At 39.8% G+C, this 26,739-nt stretch overlaps 1 non-coding gene across 1 annotated transcript; it reads left to right on the top strand.

Annotated features, from left to right (window-relative positions):
• Positions 1-15,745: 15,745 nt before the first annotated feature.
• Positions 15,746-15,853, top strand: LOC144306293 (U6 spliceosomal RNA). Its single transcript, XR_013373365.1, has one exon. It is a non-coding gene; the product is annotated as a U6 spliceosomal RNA (small nuclear RNA).
• The last annotated feature ends 10,886 nt before the right edge of the window (positions 15,854-26,739 follow it).

Below are 26,739 nucleotides of genomic sequence, written 5' to 3'. Positions count from 1 at the left end.
AAACTGACCTACTATATATCTATACTTGTGCTTTTACTATTAGGTAAAATTTTTCCTCAATTCTCTTTAGTTCTAACCTCAGGGATTTTTGTGCACGCCATTTTACATTGGTCTAATCTACTGAAAACATTCTTCCAGCAAAATGTTACTATATCTCCTCCAAAAATGTGTTGGTTTACTTGTTTGTTTGGGAGTTTTTTGGCTTGTTTTTGTTTTTACTTTAAGATTTTATTTGCTCCAAAAATTAATACTCTCATCTTAACTGGCCTGTCTGTTGGTAATACATTTGAATGCCAACCTGTCAACTTTGAAGCATGCCTCTGCTCCAATCAAATATAGCCTGTATCTTGTTATTTTAAGGCATGGGCAGCAACAGGGCCATGGGAGAAGGATACAGTCAAGATTAAAACAAGTCAAAGAAAAAAAAAAAAAAAACAAGTCAAAGTTCTCTGTTGGAGATCCAAGATGGTAGCACACTTTCAAAGAAAGAGATGAGTAAAGGAATCAGTCAGTAGTATCCAGGAGATCGGCAGAAAAATCAGGAATCAAGAGATCCACCTGCAGCATGAGATGAACAACCCAGGAAAGAAGAAATAGTGTTGGATAAAGCCAGAGCTCAAACCAGTCAGGAGATAAACTGAGCTACCAAGCTATGCAGCCTCATCTGCAGCCTTTTCTATGCTTCTGGCGAAGAGCTAACTTACAGATTGGAATATATGAGGCTCATGTGACTGGAATGAACACATGGAGAGGAGATGAATTCTTATGATATTCTTTTCTTTTTTAAAAAATAAAAGATATTTTATTTATTTGAGAGAGAGAGAATGAGAAGGGAGGAGGGGTAGAGGGAGAGAGAAAGAGAAGCAGACTCCCGCTGAGCAGGGAGCCCAATGTGGTGCTTGATCCCAGGGTCCTGGGATCATGACCTGGACCAAAGGCAGACACTTAACTGACTGAGCCACCCAGGTGCCCCTATAATATTCTTTTCTTTTCCTAATAATAAGAGCAATGATATTTCCAAGATTTTTAAAAATTTTTTTAAAAGATTTTATTTATTTATTTACGATAGATATATATATATAGAGAGAGAGAGAGGCAGAGATACAGGCAGAGGGAGAAGCAGGCTCCATGCCAGGAGCCTGACGCGGGACTCGATCCCAGGACTCCAGGATCGCGCCCTGGGCCAAAGGCAGGCACCAAACCGCTGAGCCACCCAGGGATCCCCGATATTCCTAAGATTTAACTATATGCTAAGCACTATGCCAAAGCATAGTATGGTACCTCATCCGGTGGTCGGAGAAACTAAATGAAAACAACAACATGGTCTCCCTTTCTTGATGAAAAAAGTGCTGTCTCCAAAAGCTTAAACAACTTCTAAGAGTCCGAGCAAAGACTCAGATGCAAGTCTTTTTCATTCCCAAATCAGTCATCTCAGCCATCATATCATGCTGCCTTGCTGCTAAGTATCAGGTGGCGATAAGCTACTACTAGCTTACAGATTTTAAAGATATATTTTTCATTTCAATGGTATTCATAGCCATAGCTGCCATGGGATAGGCCTTTTGGGGGACGAAGACTTTAAGCCTGTAGAGAGCATTGCAGAATTTGCAATCAAGCTAGTGAAGCCTAATGCAAAACGACAGACACCCAGTTTGGCCTGCCAACCACCCTGGCAGCTCCAGGAACCTCATCCTGTTCCCCTTTTGTGCCGCAGCACAAGTACCTTGCCCAGACCTCAAGTGTTTAGCAGATGTTTGATAAAGGGGATGATAAAGGTGCACCATTCACATTATAGTTAAAAGAGTGAACTCAGGGTCCAACATACTTGTTGTCATATCCTAGCCCTCCGACCACTCATTCAGTGTGTGACCTTGGTCAGTTACACAGTCTCTGGGAGCCTCACATTCCTTGTCTGTGACACGGGCCATCACGATGCCTACCTCCTACTGTCAGGATGACTAAAACGAGATTAGACATTTAAAGCATTAAGTGCAGTGCCTGCTATACAGAAAGTAATACACGGTAATTCCTCCTTCATCTTCTTTTCTACGTAACCTATTTTTTGAAAGATTAAAAAAGCAAAGCAAAACAAAAACCACAAAGAAACAAGCAAACATTCCCATTAAATAGAGATCACAGTAGTTTTATCGTGAAAACTCATACTCCTAGGGTGGACATTGACATATCTTACTTAAGGTATTAATTTTGGTAGACAGTAGATGATCTCCCCAACGGATGTTCAATTATTTAAGTAGCAAAGTCATCTCCTTGGCAAATTAGAATCCCTGGCTCACAAATCTGTTGTCTGTTCGTCCTCGGCACCGTCTCGGTTCTCGCTGGTGGCCGTCTTTCGAAAGTTCCAGCAAAACAGAGCTGGGATTCGACGGTTACACTCCGCAGATACAAGGGCGCACAGATAAAATCTATTAAGTCAGCAGGGCACCCATTAATGTTCCAGTGGCAGTTAATTAATTCCGGATGGAAAAATAACTACAAGTATTTCCCCCAAACTGAACCAGATGTTTTGGCAGCTGGATGAAGGCCCCAACCTGAGAAGCTCCACATGCCGGGGACAGAGGCTCTCCCGAAGCAGACCTGGCCCGGGCTGGAGGCCGCCCAGGACCTCAGCCTCCCGGCGACGGTAAGTAACAGCAAAAACAGTCTCCCTCCTGGGTAGCTGCCCTCCCTCCCAGCGCACACAGAAAGAATCCGAAGAACCGTCGATTTATTAAAAAGCTGCTCTCGTAATGGAGCAAAACGACCAACACATTTGTATTTCCACGTGTGAGGCACCATCAATTCACAGCGGGCGTCTTGGTCGTGCCTCATGTAGCATCCTTCCAGGAGCCTACACAGGATACAGGTTTCCAATTAATAAGCAATAAACATATTAATTATCACCACATCCATTCCGTGTTCAATTAGTGAAGGAAAACTTAAACTGCATTTCCGCAGCGGGCCAAAGGTGGCCCCGGGGCACCCCCGGAATAACCAGCATCCTTTTATTTTTTTTATTTTTATTTTTATTTTTATTTTTTATTTTTTAATTCTCTTAGATTGTTGCTTTATTTCATTGACCCCTCCAGATGGCTTCTCCTGAGACACCACCGTGGCCCGCTTCCCCTCGCAGCACATCCTCCCAATACTTGGACAAGACGTTCTGCAGGGCGGCGGGGCTCACTCCGGGCTCGGCAGGTGCATCCCCCGGGAGCCGTCAGGATCCCCTGTCGGGCCGTGAGATGAGCAAAGCCACGCGATCCAGGGAGACTGAAATAATAGTGGTGGTGGCCGTTAGCAGGGGCAGCCCAGGAGGATGACAGGAGCCCCCGGTTGGCCGGACTTTACTTGGGGGCAGAGCGCCCGGACCCCGGGAGAGCAGGTGCAGGTGCCTGCCAGCCCCGGCCCTGCCCAGGCCCAAGGGGTGCAGCCAAGTGACACCGGCTGCCCCCCCTTCACTGGTGAGTCTCCTTCTGTCGAGTCAATTGCTACCCTGGTCCCTATCTTATTAGTGCTAATTTATCTCCAGTGCTAAGGAGGTTAACGACACTGTTATTTTCTCTGCTACTGAGCTTCACTGCGTGTCTGCAGGATAATATTCCAAGTAACCTCATCGGAGGCAGGAATCACAGAGAGGACCTACCTGCACAATAAATAACCTTTAAAAATAATGTGTCCTTCCGGCAGAGGACATAAAGCCATATAATGTTAATTGTAGAGACCGCGGAGGAAACATCTCTCATCCATCCAAAGAGACGGCCTAACGGTTGCACGTTCCTTAAAACACAATATTACTCAAAATGCTCCATGAAGCACCGAAGCTATGCTCTCAGGCTGTTCCTATTAGTTCCAACTGAAGTTCACTTAGGTTAGAGTTACAGACGTTTTCTGATTGGCCTTCCGATGTCTTCTTGCTTTATTTTCCTGTCAAACGCTGCTTCGTAGGCCTGAGCCTTCCAGGGACACATTACCTTAACTCTCTCAGTATCAATAAGCCCTGGATTCCGAATCAAAGGCTCGTCAAAGTGGTTCGCCTCCCCCCACGCACCCCATGCCCCTCAAATCGTCAAGTGGTTCGCCTCCCCCCACGCACCCCATGCCCCTCACCTCCATCTCATGGCCACACAAGTGTCCGCAGAATGATAATCACAATCTAGAAAGTTAATTTAAAATGATCATATGCTAGAACTAGAGAGACAGGTCGGGGTGCTCCATGGCTTTGTGATCTGATGGTTCTCTTTGAAAACCATTCTCGAAATTCTTTGGAAGACGATCCACTCGTGATTATATAGAATTCTTTTTTTTTTCCCTCTTGTAAGAGCCTGACCCCTTATCTTTATATTAAATTCCGCCACCCACAGAAAGAAGAAAGAAAATATCCATTGTTTGTGAACTTTTACCAACCAACAGACTCCCTGGTACTGTGACAACAAACAATTCCAAACACAAACTGCAATGCAATGTGAATAAAATGTTAAATGAGGGACACGTGGGTGGCTCAGCAGTTGAGCATCTGCCTTCAGCTCAGGGCGTGACCCCAGGGTCCTGGGATCGAGTCCCTCAGGGAACCTGCTTCTCCCTCTGTCTGTGCCTCTGCCTCTCTCTGTGTGTCTCTCATGAATAAATAAATAAAAATCTTAATAAAAATAAAAATGTTAAATGATCCCTCAGCCTTTTAATATTCTCTCACTTGAGGAACAGTGTTGAGTTGGCTAAAGCAATTGCTAAAATGTCTTCAGGTAGCGTATGTCACGCTTCTATGGGGAATAACAGTGGAACTGGACCCATTCCAAGCGGAGCCATTGCGGAGGTCGGATTTCACTCTAAGGTATCTGTTCTTTAGAAAGATCAGGTTGGTTTATGGGGAGCCTGGCTGGCTCAGTCACAGGAACATGTGACTCTTGATCTCAGGGTCGTGACTTCGTGCCCCATGTTGGGTGTAGAGATTACTTAGATAAATAAAAACTTAAAAAGGAAAATCGGGTTAGTTTTTTCCCCTCACACTTCTTCACTCTCTCTTTCCTGGCATTACCTACACCCCTTCTCCCCTGGATGTCCTTTCCCACACAGAAACTGTGATCCTATCACCTCCATGAGAATTACATATACACAGAAGTTACTAGAAAACCAGAGATGAGCTGAACTGCTGAGGCTGGGAAATCAGCTGGATTTACTCACTAGCTAAGTGATTGGCTGTCTTTCACCACATTTGCAGAATATAGTTCAAACATTTATATACTTTATCAAAACTACAAAGTATTCCATGTCACGGGACTCTGGGATTACTCTTGTAATCAAAATGATAAATATTAGTTATATGAATCCCAGTAGCCACACATGGTCACACATACGTATATGTAATGTTTCCCCTGTTTTTTTTTTTTTTTTTGACAGACAACTCCTTGAGTGATCTTTTCCTTTATCCCCTCTGTATGGACAACAGTGTCCACCATACACAGAAATTAAGAGAAGTTGTGACAGAAGAGGAAATGGCTTGGCCAACATGTCTTCTTGTATCTACCAGGTGCTGTAGGCTTACAAACTCTTATTACAAGTAATGAGAGTACTTGTAATAAGAGTACTTGTTCACTGGGGGCTCCTCCCCAGTGAACACATGAGGATAGTAAAACCTAGAGACGCTGGCTAATTGTAGAGATCGCACAGCTGGCGGTGCAGACGGAAACGAATGCAAAGCCTGTGAGCTTCCTCTTGCATCTTTCTGCCTCCTCGATTTTGTGCACCTTGTGTTGCTGTGCCTCACCCTGGGAAAGCAGCCAACAGCTGTAGGCTGAACGTTAGCCCAGACATCAAGTATGTCATTCATTTCGACAATGGCCATGAACCCTGATCACCTAGAAGAATCTGTTTGGGTGAATCACTGTTTTGAAAACCATCCGCATGTCCTGGTAAAAATTAGAGAAATAGAGATAGAGATGAACTTAATCATTTCCATTAGTACTATGGTTTGTGTGTTTTGTATGTTTTCCTAATGGGCCATCACATGAATATGCCATTGGTTGAAAGTGCAGACGACCGCTCAAGTGAGTTTAAGCTCTTCTGATGTGGAAGGGTAACTGCTACGTGAAAGGAGAGGCTGCAGTATCAGGATCAGAAAACAGAAAGTAGATAAGGGACGGTAGGGATGAAAAACAGTCGGTGATGAGCGCTGTCACTGCCGCCAACACCACTTCAGCTGGGCTGCATCATCTCACTGCAAGGCCACTCGTTCAACATTCAAAATCTTGAGTAAGGGGGGGTCAGGCTGGCTGTGCCTAGTTCACATGCCCATGCCTCCATCTGGCCTCCAGAGCATGGGGAGAAGTTGGGTCCATTCTGCGGTAAAGTAGTAACCCAGCTTCCCAGCCAGAGCTATACAACACAGACTCAGCAAAACCAGAAAGAGGGTTCTTTTGTCGCACAGACCTCCTAAAAAAAAAAAAAAAAAAAAAAAAGACAGGTGTCCACTACAAGCAGCCTTCAAATATTCCCCCCAACAATACTATTCAACATAAATAATATTCATAGGTACTTGTTTATTTGGCTGGGTAAGAACATCAAGAGATAAGAAATTCTATCTCTAAGGCTGGAATCGACACTTTATTTGTCTTTGTTTCAAATATATCAATACTTCTTTTCAGATATTTGGTTTTGGTCAATAGTATAACTCAGTATCTATAAGAGAAAGACTGCCTTAGAATTAAATATATGCCTCTTTTTAATCATCGCGACTTGAAAGCATGGAAAAATATTTCTCTTAGAAAAATCAGCACCCCGAGTGAACTGTGACCAGCCACAGCTGAAGTCAAGAGACCTGTTTTCTAAGAAAAGTTCTCCAACCTACCCTCTCTGGACTCCATTCAGAGCCCATCTTCCCCATTTGTGAGCTAAGGCTAATGATATCCTGGCACGATGTTTCTGAGGGCGAAATGCAGTCGTGCTTGGCAGATAGTAAACACTCTGTGTTTATTCAACATAAATGTTTATCTTCCTGCAGGGTTGCATCCAGTAATTATAAGCTGTTAATCATACAATTTCCTCCCGGAACTACCATGTGTTCATAAAGGCAGCTCTGTGTCTTCAGAACTTCTACACCAGCAGCTCAGAGTAGGATTGCCTTTACTGCAAACTTAAACCACAACTATAAATCACATTCATTTCAAATATACTCTCCTCCAACCTTGATGTCATTGAGATTCTCTCTGAAAGGACTCACTTTGCCTAGGGAGCTCCATCATCGGATAAGCCACGATGGTCATGGCACCTGCTGAGCTTGAATCATTTAAATAGGATAATGGTGCAGAAGGCAAGCCCCAAAAGCATAAAGCACACTTCGTGCCCTCTTGGGAGCTTACAATTTAGTTGAGCAAGGACCAAAGCACACAGGTCTGTACCCACACCAAGAGTTACGCAGTTGAGTACTCTAGCCGACAAAGCCATTTTAGCTCAAGGATCATCGGAATCTAGAACAAGAAGAAAAGAGGGAGGCTAGAGTTCATGGAAAATGTTAACTCTTGAGAAAGAGGTTGATGGAAGACTATACTTTAGGTAGGAGAGAAGAAGAAAAAGGTTTGGCCGAGTAATCCAGGATAAGATAAACCAGGATGGGATAGGAATATTTTAGTGCATAGAAGAGAAAACCTTTTATCAATACCCAGCACTTTCAATGAAACAGAGAAATCCATGGATTTCCCCTTTTCCCACCTTTAGAGTGAATTTCCCATCTTCTTCTCAACTAGGCTACCTCAAAATTAGTATTAATGTGTCATCTGGTGTATGAGATTCCTGATAACCCGTCTCATCCTGAATTTACACACTCATCATCATCAAACTATTTTTGAATCCTATTACTACTCTTTATATAAATTATCTATCCCAGTTTCATGAAGGCATGTCTCAAATTGTTTAGTTTAAATATATTTATATATATTTTCCCCCAAATGGTTCCAGAATCCCTGGAGATCTTCCATGCATATTTCTCCAGGGCTTTTCTAAGTCTCTGAGCTTCCTCATCTGTACTGAGAAGAAAGGGAATATACCAAAGGGACAATTACATTTGCAAAATAGAAGGTAGCTCAGGGACTTTAATTCAGAAGCCAAGAGGATTCCTAACAAAAACAACAAAAAAAACATTTTGTGAACCTCTGTTTGAAATGTTATTTTTATGATGCCAGCTATGGCAATTGTACTGTCCCTGAAGTAATAGAAGTAGGTGGTTAATTTTCACAGTGATTCAAGCCATCATTGTTAGACTAGGTGTTCATTGTCCTGACTTCATCAGATGACTACTGATTATTTTTCTCAGTAGAATCATAAATGTTTTTCTTCCTCGGTGCATTTTATTGTCCTTGTTTGGAATGTCTACTTGTTTTTGATCCAATGGTACTTCAAGTCTACCTTTGTCCTAAGCCCTGGTTATAGTCACGTTGAATGCACTTGGGATGCCTGCATATGTTCACTTGCTGAATGTTAATTCCAAGCCTCTCAGCATTTCAGTCTTTAGCTTCTGAATTCATTTTCACACTAGTTACGTCCTTCTTCTTTAAAAAAATGGTTTTGAGAGATAATTTTGCTGATAGCACTCCATGAGTTAATGAAATTATTCAAGCTCTATTCTAATGGATTTCATCAAGACTTTCTGGGCCTTGCTACTGTAGCAAAGGAGCATTTAAAACAGCACTGACTTACTCTCATTGTCATAGAGATAATGTATATACTACAGTTGTTGGAGATGCTCTTACTTGAACTAGAATTTCATCAAGGTTTACTGAGCTAATATGGGTGATGGAGGCTTCAAGGGGCGGACAGATGGTATTGTTCAGTAACACTCTCATTTAATGAACACTAAGGAACTGAAGTGAAAGACCTGTATTCACAATCCAATGTGTCCATGGCCAATATACAGAGAAAGAAGAGCAAAATAGATGTCAGAGAAGAAAACAAACAACACAAGAAAATGAGTTGCTTTCAGTTTAAGTACCTTTCTACAGAGTTCTCTGGAATTTTTTGCATATGCTAAGGAGGCATTCTCTCAAGTCAAAGCCTAGCTATCTACTGCAGAGATACAACTTTGCAGGAAGACAACTTTGCCTGCCTTATGTTATTTTTTATTCATTGTTTTACTTAGTCAGCAAATGTACATTGAAGACTTACTATGGTTCAATCAAGCTACATGCTGGCCTTCCTAAATTGTAGAAGACAAAAGAGAAAGAGGAATTGAGTCTGGGAGAGATGAGCAATGAGGTAAAATGCTCGTGTATCAACACCTACCTCCTTAACATTTTGTTAAAATGATCCGTGAGTAGCCCAGATGTATTAATTATCTAATGCTGTATAACAAATTACCTTGAAATGTAGTGCTATAAATAAGCAAACATCTATTGTCTCCTAACTCCTGTATTTCAGGAATCCATGGGTTCTTTGGCTGGGTGCCTCTGGCTCATAGTCTCTCAAGATGTTGCATACAGTGGCTAAAGATTCAGTCTTATCTAAGGCTTGACTGGGGAGAGTCTGCTACCAAGCGTATTCACAAGTCCTGGGTTCCTTGGTAACTATTGGACTGTAGGCCTCAGGTTACTGGCCAGGGACCTACTTAAGCTCCTTGTCTTATGGGACTTCCCATAAGCTGTATCATAGCAAGGCATCTGGCTTCCTTCAGAGCAAGCCAGCCAGCAAACGAGAACATTTAAGATGAAAGTTATGTGTTGTTGTTTTATTTTCCTTGCAGCTTAATCTAGGAAATAACATCCTATCATTTTTGCCATATTTTATTTGTTAGAAGTAAATCAATAGGTCTAGCCCACACTCAAGGTGTGATAATTACACAAGGGCATGATTGTCAGAAAGTGAGGCTCATCAGAGGATGTTAGAGGCTATCCACCCACCTACCTATAGGCTTGGAGATGTTGAAACCATTTGTTTTACTCATGTTCTTGCTAAAGACTTGAAATAAAGTCCCTAAAATGGCAATCTAGCTGAGGTGTCCATATGTTCTGGTTTTTCCAAGATAATTGTGGTTTAAGCCTATTGTCCTGGTATGATTACGAATCATTTACTTCCAAAGTACCCAAATATGAAAGATAAATTATATCAGAGGTGTTCAGTATAAGTTTCTGTTCTGATGGAAATGTTCTCTACCTGTGTTGTTCAGTATGGTAGCTACTAGAAATGCATGGCCCTTGAACAGTTGAAATATAGCTAGTACAATGAAGGAACTACATTTTAATATTTTATTTCATTTTAGTTAATTTAAATTTAAATCGACACATGTAGCTAGTGACTACTGCATTGGACAGTGTACTATTATTTGGTCACACTAAGGATAGACCTCTTCACTGGGCTAGAGAATCTAAGATTGGAGCACGGCCATGTTGATCCCCTTCTGCTCAACGTGGTGATCTGGAGCACATCACTTTGATCTTCTAGACATCAACTGAGGAACTCTTATCTATAAAAGGAAGTCAAACTTTGCATAAGTTTCAATCTCACCTCCTATCTTCACTTCCTCTCCTGCCATTTCCATGGTCAAAATGCTATCCTCTACCCCTACCCCTCCACGACCCTGCTCTTGCCAATGTCAGAGATGATCTCTAATTTTACACATCCCAAAGATGATTTTAAATATCATCTTTCTGGGGCATCTGAGTAGCAGTGGCATAGTCAGTTAAGTTTCCAACTCTTGGTTTTGGCTCAGGTCATGATCTCAGGGTCCTGAGATCAAGTCCCATTTTGGGCTCCCCACTTAGGGAGGAATCTGCTTGAGATTCTCTCTCTCTCTGTCCCTTCCATTCATATTCTCTCTGTGTGTCTCAAATAAATAAAAAAATAAATCTTTAAAAACTCTAACTCATTAAATAAATACATAAATACATAAATGATCTTTCTAAATTTCTGATCATTCTTGATTCTTGAGCCTTTTTCATTGTACCTACTATGCCCTTCTCTTGACTTTCCTACTACCTCTCTGACGGGCATTCCTCAGCCTCTTTTATCATCTCTTATTTTTCTCCCTGTCCTCTAAATTCAGCAATCTGGGTTGATTATGTAGATTTTAGCTCCAAGAGGTATCTCAAATCAATTCAATTCTTTCCATCTCAACCTCACTCAGCATAGTGCAAGCCACCATCATCTTATTCATCATCATAGTCTCATAATTGGTCTGAAGGCTTCTGTTCTTTCTTTTCTCCACTCAGCAGACAGTGATCTTAATAAAATGCAAGTAAAACCACTTCACTCCCTTTCTTAAAACTATTCAAAATGTCCTACAAATCCCACATGATCTGGCTCTAGGATTTCTTTGAGTTCCTTGGATACAACAAGCATTTTCCTGTCCAGGGTCTTTGCCTGATCTGTTTTCTCTGGTTGGAATATCCTTCCTTGACCTGGGTAACTCCTCTTTCTCTCTCTCTGTCAGGTTTAAGCCTTAATGTATAAAACTACTCCTTGTAAGATCACCCCAAACAAATTCATGTCATTATTCTCAGAACATCCTGGTCTTTTCTTTTATAACAATTATTATAACTTTTTTTTTTTTTTTTTTTTTTTAAATTTTTTTTTTTTAATTTTTATTTATTTATGATAGAGAGAGAGAGAGAGAGAGAGAGAGGCAGAGACACAGGCAGAGGGAGAAGCAGGCTCCATACACCGGGAGCCTGACGTGGGATTCGATCCCGGGTCTCCAGGATCGCGCCCTGGGCCAAAGGCAGGCGCTAAACCACTGCGCCACCCAGGGATCCCTATTATAACTTAATAGCTTTATTCATTTCTTTTCTTAAAAGACTTTATTTATTTAGTCATGAGAAACACAGAGATGAGAGAGAGAGAGAGAGAGAGAGAGAGAGGCAGAGACACAGGCAGAGGGAGAAGCAGGCTCCATGCAGGGAACCCAGTGTGGGACTCAATCCTGGGTCTCTAGGATCACATCCTGAGCTGAAGGTGGCATTAAACTGCTGAGCCACCCGGGCTGCCCTTTATTCGTTTCTTATATAAACTTTTCCTCTAGATTATAAGTTCTATTAGTCAAAGATTTTGTCTATTTTGTTCCTCTTTGTACAAAATGTTGAGTATGGTGCCTAGCATATACTAGATACTCAATAAATATTTGTCATTGAATAAATTTTCCTCCATAATGTAGTGCCCCATTTATCACTTGGCTCAGCAACTGTTAGAAATTCTTCTGAGGACAGTTAAGTGTTGAATACTCTTTGATGTTTCATCTGTGTTCTCTAGTCAAGCCTTTCTGATCTATTCTTAACTTTTTGGCAGTTCTCATGTTTGGAGAGTTGATGAGGGTTCTCTGTCATCTAGGAAGATAAAAGGACAGAGCAAAGGAATTCAACCTGAGTCATAATCAGACCGTGACCATCATTTTGTTCCTTTAAGATCATACTTCCAGCTCCAGGAGAGTCACCAAGCAGTTGATAAGAATAATGTGCTAAGTTCCTGTTGAGTTCTTAACTCATTCTTCAATTCATCTGACTCTTCTTACAGTTCTGGCCATTCCATTCCAGGCTAGACTTCTGTTCTTGGTTTGTTGACTTCCTGAATAGTTAGATTGATTTACTTTGATATAGACCTTGATTCTTTGTATTTCAGATATGACTACTTCAGACTTAAAGAAGGATATACAGCCTACTTTATTACATTCCCCAGATCTCCCACGCCTCTTCTTCTCTCTCTATCCTTCCCTACTCTTCCCAACATACCCCTAGTGTGTCGCTTTTTCAGGCAACCTTGATTTGTTCTGGTGTGACCAAACCCTGCCTCCCTTCACCTAATCACCTAATCTCAAAAGGTGACTTAAGCTTTATCTACAAAATCTCCCTCACTTATATATGGGTTGTGATTTCATTGGTTCACAGAGAAACAGCAATACTGCTGTGAAAACTGAGTATTAAGCCATCAACATCAGGAAATTGGAAAAGAGACTATTATTTCTAGTGGCAGTTTCTGCTATAGTTCATGTCACATGGACTCAATGTTTGACTATCCAGAAAGTCTCTGATATCCTTTTACTTCCTGATCTTTCTGTCTACAAAGCCTGACTCAAAGGACTTTAGAAAACCACACTGGTTTATTGTTATAATTTCTCATTATTTTTACTACAAAGAACAAGATCTTGTTTTAAGAATGTTTCCAAAACAAATCCTCCCTTCTTTTTTGTATTCTATTACTGTAAAACATGTCCATATGCATATTCATTAAATATTCCATTAATACCAAAGTATCTAGCCAGCATATATTCTCTATTATTCAACACTATTTATATGCTCGACAATTCCCCGCACTGCTGAGGCTTCTGCCCTTTAGCTAATGCCATTGTGTTGAGATGTCAAATGTATCAGTGTGTGAATTAAGACAACTTACTTAAGCTTCCTGAGTCTCAGTTTCCACATCCACGAGATGGACATAAATGGTACTGCTGCCTCTCTGGATTATGTAACAAGATGTGGGTGGCGAGTAAGAGAGATATTGGAAACTATGTCAGCCTCTCTTATGTCCAGAGATAGAGACCAAATCAACTTGGAATAAACCTTCCTTATTCAAGGATAAGTCTTTTAAATATCCGACTCAAAGTTGCACATAGAGTGGATAAATTCCCACTGTCTGGGATAAAAGGCGTAACAAAATCTGGCATGGCTCAGTCAAGACTGCCTATCTTTGAGACCTCTGATATGAGAAGCTCATCTTTGTGGAGGTTCAAATCAATTTACATAAAGAATCCAGGGTCTCTGTGAGAGGAAATGACCCACAAGCCCTACTCATGGGGATGTGATGTCAGAGAGATGTTGTTGAGATGTGTCAAGGAAATACCCAGGAATCAGTACCAGGGAAGAATGAGAATGTCAAGCTAGTATAATGATGGACTTTGGGCACAATGATAAAATAAAGCAAGGAAGTATGAGAGAAGGAGCTCCATACCTGTACCAAAAGAGGGTCACTGCTGGGTCCGGGGAAAGGACAAAGGGAGCAAGGGTTTCCCAACAGCAGTAGGCAAGCCTTATCTTTGGTTGTATATGATTGGTCCTGAAAGGAAATATTCTTAGGTTGCAAGAAGTAACAGTAATGGTGGACTGGTTCTATTCTCAACCACTCTTTTCCTTGTTTTCTTCTTTCTCCTCCTTCCCTGCTTTCTACCATCTTTGGAACTGTAAAAATATACTTTGTTATAAATCCCTGAAATGTACCCTAGTGTTCTTTTGACTAAATATACCTTTGAGTTCTTAGACAATTTTGAAGCGGTAGGTTCCATAATGAACATACTAGATTTCCTGTGATTAGTTTGAGTAAACAGAGAAGCAAGTAATTATTTTAAAACACATAGAAGGACTATATTTATACCTTGAGCCCAGACAGAAGACCGTACTATTTATAATAGTAACTAAGCTTTGTAAATAACAATACTCTCTATAAAACATGAGTGTGTTTTCCAGCTTTTGACTGTGATCTTTTCCTGAGGCCCGGAATACTCCTAAATTTTCCTAGGTCATCTGAAAAATTATCCGAGATCAACCAAGATCTAGAATAAAAATAAATCTTCTTGAGATGCCTGGGGGGCTCAGTGGTTGAGCATCTGTCTTTGGCTCAGGTCATGATCCCAGGGTCCTGGGGTCAAGTTCTGCATTGGGCTCCCCACATGGAACCTGCTTCTCCCTCTGCCTGTGTCTCTGCCTCTATCTCTGTGTCTCTCATGAATAAATAAATAAAAGCTTAAAAAAAATAAATCTTCTAGGCAGTATGTGCAAGATGGTGTAAGGGGATGTTTGAGGCAACAACTTTAAGAAATAGCATAAACCACTCAGCTCTGAGTTTGTATGATAAGAGCTATATCAAGACCTTTCTAAAAATTCTCCAACTCCCATGTAAAGAATTAAAAAGTAGGAGAGAAAACTCCAGATATCACTGACCTAAGGGCCTTGCACATCACCCTTGCTGTTAAATGGCAGTCACGTCCTATGCGTCCATGAATAGAAATTCAATATTGGGATCTGGAGATACCATTTTTAGCCAAGATTTTGGCCTTCAACTAGGTCCCCAGCTCCCTCCCCAAAACTGGACCACAGAGACCACCATCCTTAGCCAAGTTCCTCCAGCCACACTGCAGACAGGGCCTAAGGCTTAGACATTCATTATTCAACCCAGCCCAGCACCATTCTTTTTTCCTTTCTTTTTCTTTTTTTTTCTTTTTTCTTTTTTGCCATACAGCAATGTGACATCTATCTTTTTTCATTTTGTGTTTTCATTATTCCCTGTTCCTTACAAAACAGCATTACAATCCAACAGCTCTTCTCTCCCACTTTCCACACCCCTGATCCTATCATACCTACTCCCAAATTCCAATTTCTAAACCGATTTCCTCTGCTCTTCAAGGTACTCTGAAATTATCATCATGGTCTTATCACTATAGCAGCAGTAGTACCTGGCACATATTATGTACTTCAGAAATATTTTTTGAATCAACTATGTTTCTTGAAGAACCCATTATATAAAATGAATTATTTTTATCCATTTTAGAATATTCAACCTTGTTGTGATATCAGTTATCTTCTTCTGAGATATTTACTGCCTTCATCTTTCTCTCTAACTACACTTCATATTTCTACTATTATTATCAATAATAATGAATGCTACATACTGTTTGTTGATTTATTTAAATTCCACCCTGGTTATCTGTTCTACCAAAGCACTTAAGGTGATGTATAAGAACACCCAAAATACAACAATGTGATATAAATTTAAAATAAGTAAAAAAGTGCTTGCTTTGACAACACATATACTAAAATTGGAACAATACAGAGAAAATTAGCATAGCCCCTGCACAAGGATGACACGTAAAATAAGTGAAAAAAGAAGAAGGAAGGAAGGAAGGAAGGAAGGAAGGAAGGAAGGAAGGAAGGAAGGAAGGAGAAAGAAAGAAAAAAGAAAGAAAGAAAAAGAAGAAAGAAAGAAAGAAAGAAAGAAAGAAAGAAAGAAAGAAAGAAAGAAGAAAGAGAAAGAAAGAAAGAAAGAAAGAAAGAAAGAAAGAAAGAAAGAAAGAAAGAAAGAAGAAAGAAAGAAAGGAAAGAAAGAAAGAAAGAAAGAAAGAAAGAAAGAAAGAAAGAAAGAAAGAAAAAGAAAAACAAGAGTACAGAAATAAAATGGGTTTGGAATAAAGTAAATATAAAGCTTCATACCAAAGGGACCCATATGGCTGTTCTGGGTAGATTACTGATTTGACTTACAATTTCCTAGCTACCAGTCCCAAAAGGTAAATGCAATCATTTTAACAATTCATAGTATTTTTTTAAAGAAGAAATTACTCCAAAGAAACAATTATTTGAAATGTTAAGATAAGATAGGAACGTCTTTCATAGGGGCTACTGAGGAGTCCTGTGCATGCAGTGAACCACGTCCCCACAACACCCATACAGGCAGCATGCAGAAGTTTAGTAGGAACATTTGAACAGTGTTTCCCACTGAAAGCCAATGACATCTTTCCCAAGGGCAATGAAGTATAAACATCCTGATGGGCCCCCAGTATGAATGATACAATGCAGACACACAGATCTTTAGTGATCTGACTTAATCCAGAAGTAAATACAAAATCTAGAAGAACATGTGCAGTGCATAACTTCTAAGAAATTTTCCCTGGAGATTGTTTCTCTAAGTTGAGTTTTGGTTTAAAATTGGGTTCCAACTGCTACCAATAGAAAAACCAGCCACTTATCAGGCACTCTATTCATTATCTGGGATCCCCAGATCAACTCACATGGTGGATATTACTGTACATATTATGTTAATGAAAGAGCTGAGGCTCTGAGAAATTAAATAACTGCTCCAAGCCCACAATAGCTAGAAAATAAGGTCATGGGGATTTAAAACACAAGGCTTAATTCCAAACACATACTCATTTTATTTAATTATGAAAATTCTCAAACATTCAGACATAGAGATCGAAATAGCAAATAGCCACATACCTACCCACCATCCAGATTTGACAGATGTTAACATTTTCCCCTACTTTACTCAGTAGACCAAGTTGCTCCCTCTTGGTACCTCTTTGGTGTCTAAGAAATGGAAACAGACTAACAAAAATTGGAAAGTGGCTTCTTTCCAACCATACCAACAGAGACATTTCCTGGCTGCCTTCTGTTATAAATTTCTAACTGCCCAAATGGCTTGGGCTGCATTATTTAAAACATATTGTGTCTTTCATCCCCCCACCCCCAGCCCTACGACCTTGGCTTGCATGCAGGTGCAATTGGGAATAAAATTTTAATGCTTCTCTAGAGAAGAAAAGGCTCAGCTGTTGGTTCATCTGCCAACTTCTAAGGTGGGTAAGTGCCATTTGTTCCACCCCCCCCAAAGAATCCTTTGTAACTCAAAACACAATGTGTGATTGGCCTTTTTTTCCTTCCACTTGGCTGAACATGAAAAAGACATGTGAGAATATTATTTTCAAAGGTGCCCTTTTCTTGGGATATAATTTTTTTTCTAAACACCTTTGATGAAATTTTTAAGCTAGAAATTAAAGTAGATTCAAGATCTGTTAATCACGGGTAGGTATTGATTTGAAATACAATTTTCATCCTCTTTTACATTGTATTTTCTGTGGACTCTGGGCAGCCATGAAAAGTGAAAGAATTTTCCTAAAGCAAAGACGCCCCACATTTCAGAAATAAGAATGAAAAAAGCTCTAAATGGATCATCCCTTAACTCATTCTTTAATTAACACTATGATGAGACGCTGAAAATCTAGGGAAGAACATTGGCAGATAATGATAGATAAATAAGTAGGCAAGTAGATAGATTCATAAATAATAGATGATAGAGATAGATAGATGATAGATAGATAGATAGATAGATAGATAGATAGATAGATATTTTCTTCAAGTAACTGGTATGAAATTGGACAAGGTGATCTATTTACTCGTTACTAAGTTTAAAATTTTTTAACAGTATAGCTTAACTCTCATAACTTTCATTTGGACTATAATATCTACATCACTATAAATTAAAGTAGTTGTGATACATACAATTAACGTTTGGGTTGGCAGTACTGAGTTCCAAATTTCTCACTATTGGCACCCAGAAACTAAAAAGAAATATCAACAATCCTCAAAGAAGTCAGATTGTTTATCAATGTCGTAAGCTCCAACTTGTCTCAACAAATATTTGAAGTCCTTCGTCGTCTTCAGCCGAACTTTAAAGATTTGCATTAGGCTCGATTTTTTAAAGTGTATTTTTAAAGCTTTCATGCAGTTTTCTTGTACAACCTTAAATAATTTTCTCTTAGACCCTTTTTCTTTCCCAGGCAGGCCATAAATGCTTAGACTTTGCACCTAGAAATGATATACAGTGGCAGCTAGACATACAGTGCCTGTGTCTACTGAACCGGAGCCACACACAAAAGATTATATGGATCGATCATTCAGACAAAAAAAAAAAAATCCACATTGTGTGTGATTGTGTGTTTCCTGAAGATGTCAATTTGGAATAATAAATATTTGCAACTAGGAAGTCCTTAGTGATCTTAATGATTTTCCTTCGTTTTTTAGAATTGTATGATGAGGCCAGAAAGTTTAAGTGGCTTGTCCCAAATCAAATAACATGTCCATGGCAGTCAGCACTTAAAACCATCCCTTGATTCTTCTCACCATTTCACAAAGCCTGTGTTGGATATCTCCATTTTCTAGGTATATTTCATTCCATTTTCTCCTCCTCTCACTCCTCCTTCCATTTTTTTTTTTTTTTGTACTATTTTGTTGTTGATTCTCTACCTTATGTATGAAGACAATGATCTAGCTCTGGTTTAATTCAAATTGCAATGACTTTTTGTAGCTGCTCAAAAAGAATAAATCTGGGCAGCCCAGGTGGCTCAGCAGGTTAGCACCACCTTCAGCCCAGGGCCTGATCCTGGAGAGACCCAGGATCCAGTTCCACATCAGGCTCCCTGCATGGAGCCTGCTTCTCCCTCTGCCTCTCTCTCTCTCTCTCTCTGTATCTCTCATTAATAAATTTTTAAAATCTTAAAAAAAAAAAAGAATAAATCTTCTATTTGTTTTAGCTGTCAGGTTTATTCCTCCAGGTCTCACAGGAGCAGCCACTGATCTCCTCTTTCCTTTGATCCAATAAAAAGATAGTTAAACCAGGCCAAATATTTTTAACACTTCCCCAACCCCATCCTGAAAAAAAAAAAAAAAAAAAGAGCGTACAGAGACAAACACACACACAAACATAAACACTCACATTGGGGCGACAAAATCGATCACCAGAAAACAATACAGTAATAGAGACAAAGAGACGCTCCTGGCAAGGCCCATAAAAGTCTTATTTCATCACTAATTTCACACTCCTGAACTCTGGTTGATCCTGGCCTGACATCCTCCTGTTACCATTTCTTAGTGCCCCAGCTCCAACTGGACATTGGATATGGAGCATGAATCTGTCCATTAAGGACACAGGGCCTGTAATCAAATACTAAGACAATATTATCTCAGAGCGTACATAGGGTATCACTTTCTTGCTCTTCTTAAGTATTCATAGCTAAATGATTTATGGACACACAAATGGATATAATGTCCCATAATATATAACGGGACTAATATTTAATGTGTTTCTTTTTTACTTTGTTTGAATAAAATTCCTAAAAATACTTTTAGCAAATGATCATTAATTATGTGCATTGTCAAATGCTCTCGGTTTCTAATAAGCAGGCCTAGAATTTACAGTCCCTGGTTCTTTGCAAGTGCCCATAAATTCAGTGTGGGTGACGCTATTCAATAAAATGGCCCCATCACCGGAACAGAAACCTCAAATGGTTCACTTTTAGAGATAACACAGATTTTCTTTTCCAGTGCCTATAACGCAAGCAGAAAATACCCTTTCCGAATGCTATTCCAAGGAACTTCCATATTATCTGAAGTTGTCTTTTTTGTTTTCTGTTTATAATTTTTTTTAAAATTAGGACTCTATGACCCACAAGGGCCAAGTTTGGCCTTCAGTCTGTGGATTTTATCAACTGCGTCTTTTGGACAGATGGGTTACCTGGGACAGAGATAAAAACCACAGAGGCTTCTTAGGGAATATTTATCAGCAAATATGTTTCCTCCCCCCCCCCCCAAAAAATAATAAAGATTAAGGAAAAAATGTTAAAAAAGAGTTGTGACATCATAGTCAATTTACTTAATCTTCAATGTCTTTGCAAATCCATTATGCACTTGGGATGTCAGAGGGGTCTACAAATTACCAAGTTGTTTGAAGTTTACTGCTTTCTGAAGTGGCTTTGGTCATTTATTTTCATAGAAATGTTATTTCTTCAACTTACAAGGTATGTAATAGCAAGGTCTTTTGAGACAGCTGTCTGAATAGGAAATGATTATCTATGTTTCTAAAGAAAGATGACTTGTTCTTTACAAGAAGTCCTCCAGGGAGTATTTAGCATTTTAAGAATATAAAAAGAACAAACTTCAATTTTTGAAGTCTGTAAGAAGTTTCCATACAAAAAAAAAGAGAAAAGCAGAGAAAAGAAATAGAAAGATGAGCTGCTTTGATCTGAGGTAATGGAGGAAAATGCAGTGTATTTAGTCTTGAATTACCTTTGTCTGAAGATCTCCAAATAATTTAGATCAATGTAAGAAGGTGTTATTGTCTTGTTATTTGAATACCAGCCTGGGGATTGAAGAAATATTTGGCCTCCAGTTTAAACTAGAATTAATGATTGAGTAGAATGAACTAGATGCTAGGCTAAGTGATGAATCATATCAGGATTTATTTTTCTTTCTAAGAGATCTGTCCCATGGAGGTTTAAATTATCCAACGAAGAACAGGAAAATTCACACACTACCCTGCCTTTAATATGCCAGGAACCTGCGTAATGCAATGCAACCAGTGAGCATTGCCACTAGAGATTTTATTTAAAAGATATACTTCTAATCAAGCTCCAGCCCAAACAAGCACAAAAAGCAACATCACAACAAAATAGGAAAACACGTGAAAAGCAGAAAAATAAAATAAAAGCTAAGGAAATACCACCTGTCAAAAAAGTTCAAAGAAAATGACAATAAAGCCTAAGAGAAAGGAATATAAGATCCCTTGATCCAAACATAACAAATTTCAGGGTACACTGCACCCATGGGGGCTGGTCGCTCACAGGTTTCTTGATTCTCTGGCAAGTGCTTTCTTCCTCATGTGAGACTAAACGTTCAAAGGTCTGTAGTGTACTACCAACCGCACATTATCTTGGCCCTTATGTCAAGATTTCCCAGGATGAGCACTGGGTGTTATGCTAAATTTGGCAAATTGAACCCCAATAAAAATAAAATTAAATTTAAAGACTTCCCAGCTTTGGTGAGGACACAGCCTTCCAGCCTCTCTTTCCTGAATAACAATCCTTTCCTGGTTTCATTCTGGTATCGTGTAAGGTACTGATATCAACTCCATCCTTAAAAAGACACTCCTATTCCTGAAAAGTGCAGGAGCTCATCTAACCGGCAGGGTATAGTTTATGCACATCTGCTTCAAAGCCATCACAAACCTCCCGAGTGTGACAGAGAAGGGCTATTCCTCCCACACCAGGAAAGGTTTCCAGGCTTCCAGGCTCTGGTTTCCAGGACAGACAACCCTTTCTCTTATAGCAGGCAGGGCTGTATCACCATAGCCTCCCTTGCCTTCAGGTCATCTGTCATGATCTGCTACTCCCGTTCTTTCTTCTCACTAGAGATCAAAATAAGGAATTTCCTGGTTCCTTGAAATCCCATCTATTCTTGGGCCTTCTCTGGGTCCATTCGAGACAGCTCTTGAATCTCTTAAGGAACCGGCTTTTAGAGTCTGCTGCTGCTCATCTGTCTGCATCATTGTCTTCACATCTTGCTTGGTTTGAGAGAGATTGTGTTGAATTTATTTGGTACAGTCAGTCTGAAGGCACTGCATCCATGGTTTCTCAAAAAGCATTTTGTTTCAGAACACTTTGATGGGAGAAATTATTTATTTGGGTTTGGGGTTGGACTTTTAGAATGGGAAGAGGGGTTATGGAGGTCAGATAGCCCCATTAAGGAAGGAATTGTAACATCAAACAGGAGAACCAGAGTAGGATTTATTATTTTCTGAGTGATTCACCCTTCAGGAAGGAAATATTTGCCTCTGCAGAGCAGAAAGGAATTGTTTCATAATGATCACAAATGATGGTAAAGAAACAAGATGAAAACTAGATGTCTCTGAATTTAGATATCCTCAAGGAGATTTGTCTTTTGATTCACATATATTAACGATCAAGAGGTATATCAGGGCATAGGATGGGTGGGAAAGGGCATAATAAGGTCTGTAGGAAAATAGAGTGTAATTGATTGTGAAGGCGAGAAAGGACTTGGAAATCAGGGTTTTATCTCCCCTATCCATGAGGCAGAGAATCCCTTTTGGTGTAAATTGTTCAAACAGCGATATCTGCCTGCAAAGCTTGAAAACGTTCATTTGTTTAGAAGAATAAGATCAGAATGGTAATTCAACTCCTATCATGTCCACCCCTAAAGTAGGGACTCACTAACAAAAGCATCTCAGTATTTTGGCGAGTAGTCACATCTGGCAATTTCATTAACCCACAAGTTTTTCATCTGGGAATGGATCCAGATGTTTCAGGAGAATTTGTATTGGATCTGAAGGAATCTGGACCCTTTTGGCAAAGTGTTATTTCGTAGCCTGATATCAGACCCTTAGCTCCATCTACATGAAAGGGTCCAGATTTTGTTTCTATGTGATTTAAACCCATTGGAAAGGCAAAATGCTTTTGCAATGTGTGTGCTCCATTCTGGTGAGTCTGGACACTGTTGTTTTCCTGGCTCCTACAGACCACCCATAAAAGGGGGGGTGGAGAGAGAGAGAGAGAGAGAGAGAGAGAGAGAGAGAGCATCCCTAGATTTTAATGCAATGCATAAACTCTTACTAGTTTCTCAGATATAGCCTCACAAAAATTAACTATTCTCCACCAAACTAACTAAAAGAACTTAGATGAATCAGGAAGATCCAAGAACACGATCTATCACATCTCTCTCCTCTCCTTCGGAACAGATTACATTTACAACAATTCCAACCAATACAACCTTTTAAAACCTTCTAGAGAAGCAGATTCTGAAATTATCATCATTGTCCAGCCTAGTTCTTACAAATCCTCAAAGAAAAGGAAATTGTGTTTGGAGTTACTGGACATTAAGAACCCATTTCTCTATACTGTGATTTCTAGGGTATTCCTAGCAAGCAAGGGAAGCATTTATATTGCTCACTCTCCATCTTTCCTGACCTTTAAGCCTATCTGATCCTACAGCTCAAGACACATGGCTATAACAGCAGCTACTGGGTTAGTCTAATCCCATTAGCTAACCTAACTTCCCTGCTACTTTGGGTGGTTGAAACTCTGGAGTCAAACCAGGCTCTCATTTGCAAGCCATGTGACTTTGGGCAAATGATGTGATCAATCACTCCATTTCTTCATAGGAAAATGGTGGTTATAATAGTATGTACACATCCTATTAAACATGTTTTAGGGAACAAATGAGATTATTTATGTAAAGTACTTACTATGGTAGGTGATCAAAATTTGTTAGCTTTAATGATGTCTGTTTAAAACTACCATTACTAATTCTTTCTTCATGCCTCCCTTTACCTCCCAGTTCAGATGCCTCTCACTCAGACCATCAGACCCTTGACCACAAAATAGAGATTCCCTATAAAGCCCATTTCAGAGCATGTGACACAGCCCCAGAGCTCGGTCATGGGAACCTTGAATGATCCTGTACTCAACCCCTTGGCGCTAACATTTTACATTCCAGATGTCTCCCCTAGTTCTCAGAACAACTCTATGATATATAAGGAACCAATATGATCATTTCTATATTGCCAGCAAGACAACTGAAGCAAGCTCATGAGAAGTCAATAATTTATCCGATGCCACACCAAAGAATGGGGTCTTCCATGCTGATTTCATGTTGCCCAGACCAAACCTTCCATTCCTTTCCACTGACTTGAAATCATATCTGAAAATCCTGGTCCTCACACTAACCTGGAGCCCTACCAAACTTCAGAGAAGGAGGTCTCAGAAGGGCAAGAGGGGGAGGGGGAGGTGACTCCCTCATATGTCAGAGGATCCTTGCTGTCTGTCTTGTGTTCTTCTCTTTACCAGAAAGCAAAATATGTTCTAGCTTCACCTCAGAACATGCTGAAAGTTCTCCATTTCTTGGACTTTCCTCACTTGGAATATATAGCCCAATAGCAGTAATCCCCAACTTCGTGTGTGCATAAGAATCACTTAGAGATAGTCAATTTACTGTGTCAAGGACTGGGACCCAGATATTTAAATACTTAATTGACACTCCAGCACTGGAACAGAGGTTGCTCGAGCTCTAAGACATTGTAAATTCTCTATTCTTAGTTTCTCTCACTGGCAGCTATACTATAATTCCCTTCTGCTGATTCTGCACCCACTCGCGATATTATTTTTTTACATTAAATCTGCTGATCATGTAATACGTGTAGGCATCAAGCATGTATATTATGTAGATCATTTCCTGCAATATAGCAAGTCTGACATCGTCATAAAAGAAAATTAAAGTGGTCTGACAGGATTTTAGCAACCACCAGTTATTTCTTAAGGTGATTTTAAACCAGATGCACTATCTATAGGGAACATTGGATGGGTCCTAAATTATTGCTATTGGTAATGGATAGTTTTATTTTATTATTCCTAAGATATATGGTTCTGATAATATAGGACAGAAGAAAGTAACAGAATCTGGTCCTCCACAGTATTATAGAATTAGAAGGAATTAGAATTCCTAATTAGAAGGAAAATTAACTTAGTTTACATCCAAAACCTTTAGTGTTCCAAATGTATCAGTGTATAGCCCTGACCTTTGTGTCCGTCCTTCTGGAGCTGATGCTCATGATCTTTCCTTCGAGTTTCTCCTAGTGATGCCCAGGCCCAGAAGTCTGTGCAATCTGAATGTTAATCAAAATTACAAGCCCCTGCAAGTCTGTGTGGGTATCTATTGTGTGTGTGTGTGTGTGTGTTCATGTATTCTGAAGCAAAGAAAAAAAACAAAAGATAATCACAAAAATATCTGAAAAAGTTTTCTGAGACCATTTCTAATGAAAAATGTAGATGGATCACCAACATGATATAGCGCAGAGTAACACATATGTGTGACACATTTACATATATGTACGTGTGTGTATACATACATATATGATGTCCATATACATGGTGATACGCAGGTGGATGTTTAAGTAGTTCTTTGTGGGGTAAAGCACTGGTTTATAACGTTTGCCAATTTCCATGGTGTAAATGCTCCCCCAATGGCTGAATGAAGTCTACCAGCATGACTGGACACGCACAGTCTGCTTTCCTGAGCTGAAGGGCTCTCACCACACCACTACTATTTACCTCTCTCAATTTCTCTTTGTCAAAGAGGAGGATTTCACTAGCTGATCTCATTTCAACATTGCACATTATGCTTTCTCTCTTTACATATACACACTATAATTAATTGCCATGGCTTAAGTAGGAGAGTAGGTGGTCCACAGTGCTTTTAATCTGACCGAAAGTAAAAAAGTCATCACGCAGAGATTTGAAAGCCACCACACAAATTTAGGGCTTTGAAATCCACTGGAATCCACTGCTTCTCCCAGCATTTCTAATCCCATGTGTTGGCAGAAAGGGATTTTCCCTTGGTCTGTTTATCATTGCAATCATTTCTTCCCATATGATCTACATATTTCTACATGTGTCTTTTCCTTCAAAATGATTTCCTTTGTTTCAGATGTGAAATAAGAAATGTTCTTCCATGCCCCACCAGAAAGAAAAGAGGGGACAAAGTTAATTGTATCTGAACTGAAGTGTAACTATGGCCCTATTAAAGAGGTATAGCGATAGGCTATTGATCGCAGCGCACAGGAAAAGCTTGTCATGTAAAGTCAAGAGGTTAATGTAATTACAAGAACGGGCAGCAGGATCAGCTGTAGCCCAGAAGTGGCGAATAACTAAAAGCTGCTTTAGAGACACATAATGTTGTCAAAGCATAAATAATTCATCCTAGCGTTCGAGAAGAAATTACTCCTCTGTCCCAGCATATTATTCCACCATTAAAATCTTGCCTTCTAAAGACATTTGATGTAGTCATATTTTCAGTTCTTAGTCATTGTGAGGCATGCCACCTTCATTAAGCCTCGTATTGTATAGTTTTCAAAGTATTGGAGAGGATGTGGAATAGATCCACAATTTGTTTAATAACCACAGCAGAATTCAGCTAAGAGGGAAGAGGCTGGGAGGGTTTATGCTGCATCTAGTAGCGAAGTAGCAATGAAGATAAGCAAAACGGGGTGGAATTCCCAATTCTTGAGTTGGACCAAACTCCATTCGCTCCCATTCCTTGCTGGAACCAAGTCCTAGCTGATCCAATCCCAGAAACGTGGCTCTAGTGCCGAAGAAGTAGAACAGGCATGGGAAACAGCGGCTGGTCTCACACCCTCGGTGTACATATCGTCATCAATTGTTCATTAGCTTTGATCAAAATACCCTGACAATGTTTGGAATGGAATCTGCTTTTTTTTTGGTTATTGTTTTTCTTTTAATCTGTGCATTTAGAAACAAAATGTTGTACTTCTATGGCAAACCGATAGCTATAGGCCCCTCAGAATCAATAGTCAACTACTGTCCCTGTAGTGATCACGACTATTATTTCTACATATGTGCTCAGTGTGTAAAAGGTCGTACACAAAACA

This window comes from Canis aureus, chromosome 36 (genome assembly GCF_053574225.1).
Source record: "Canis aureus isolate CA01 chromosome 36, VMU_Caureus_v.1.0, whole genome shotgun sequence".
Lineage (NCBI taxonomy): Eukaryota > Metazoa > Chordata > Mammalia > Carnivora > Canidae > Canis > Canis aureus.
Note: the sequence above shows the minus strand (reverse complement) of the source record. Positions and strands in the feature narration are given on the sequence as shown.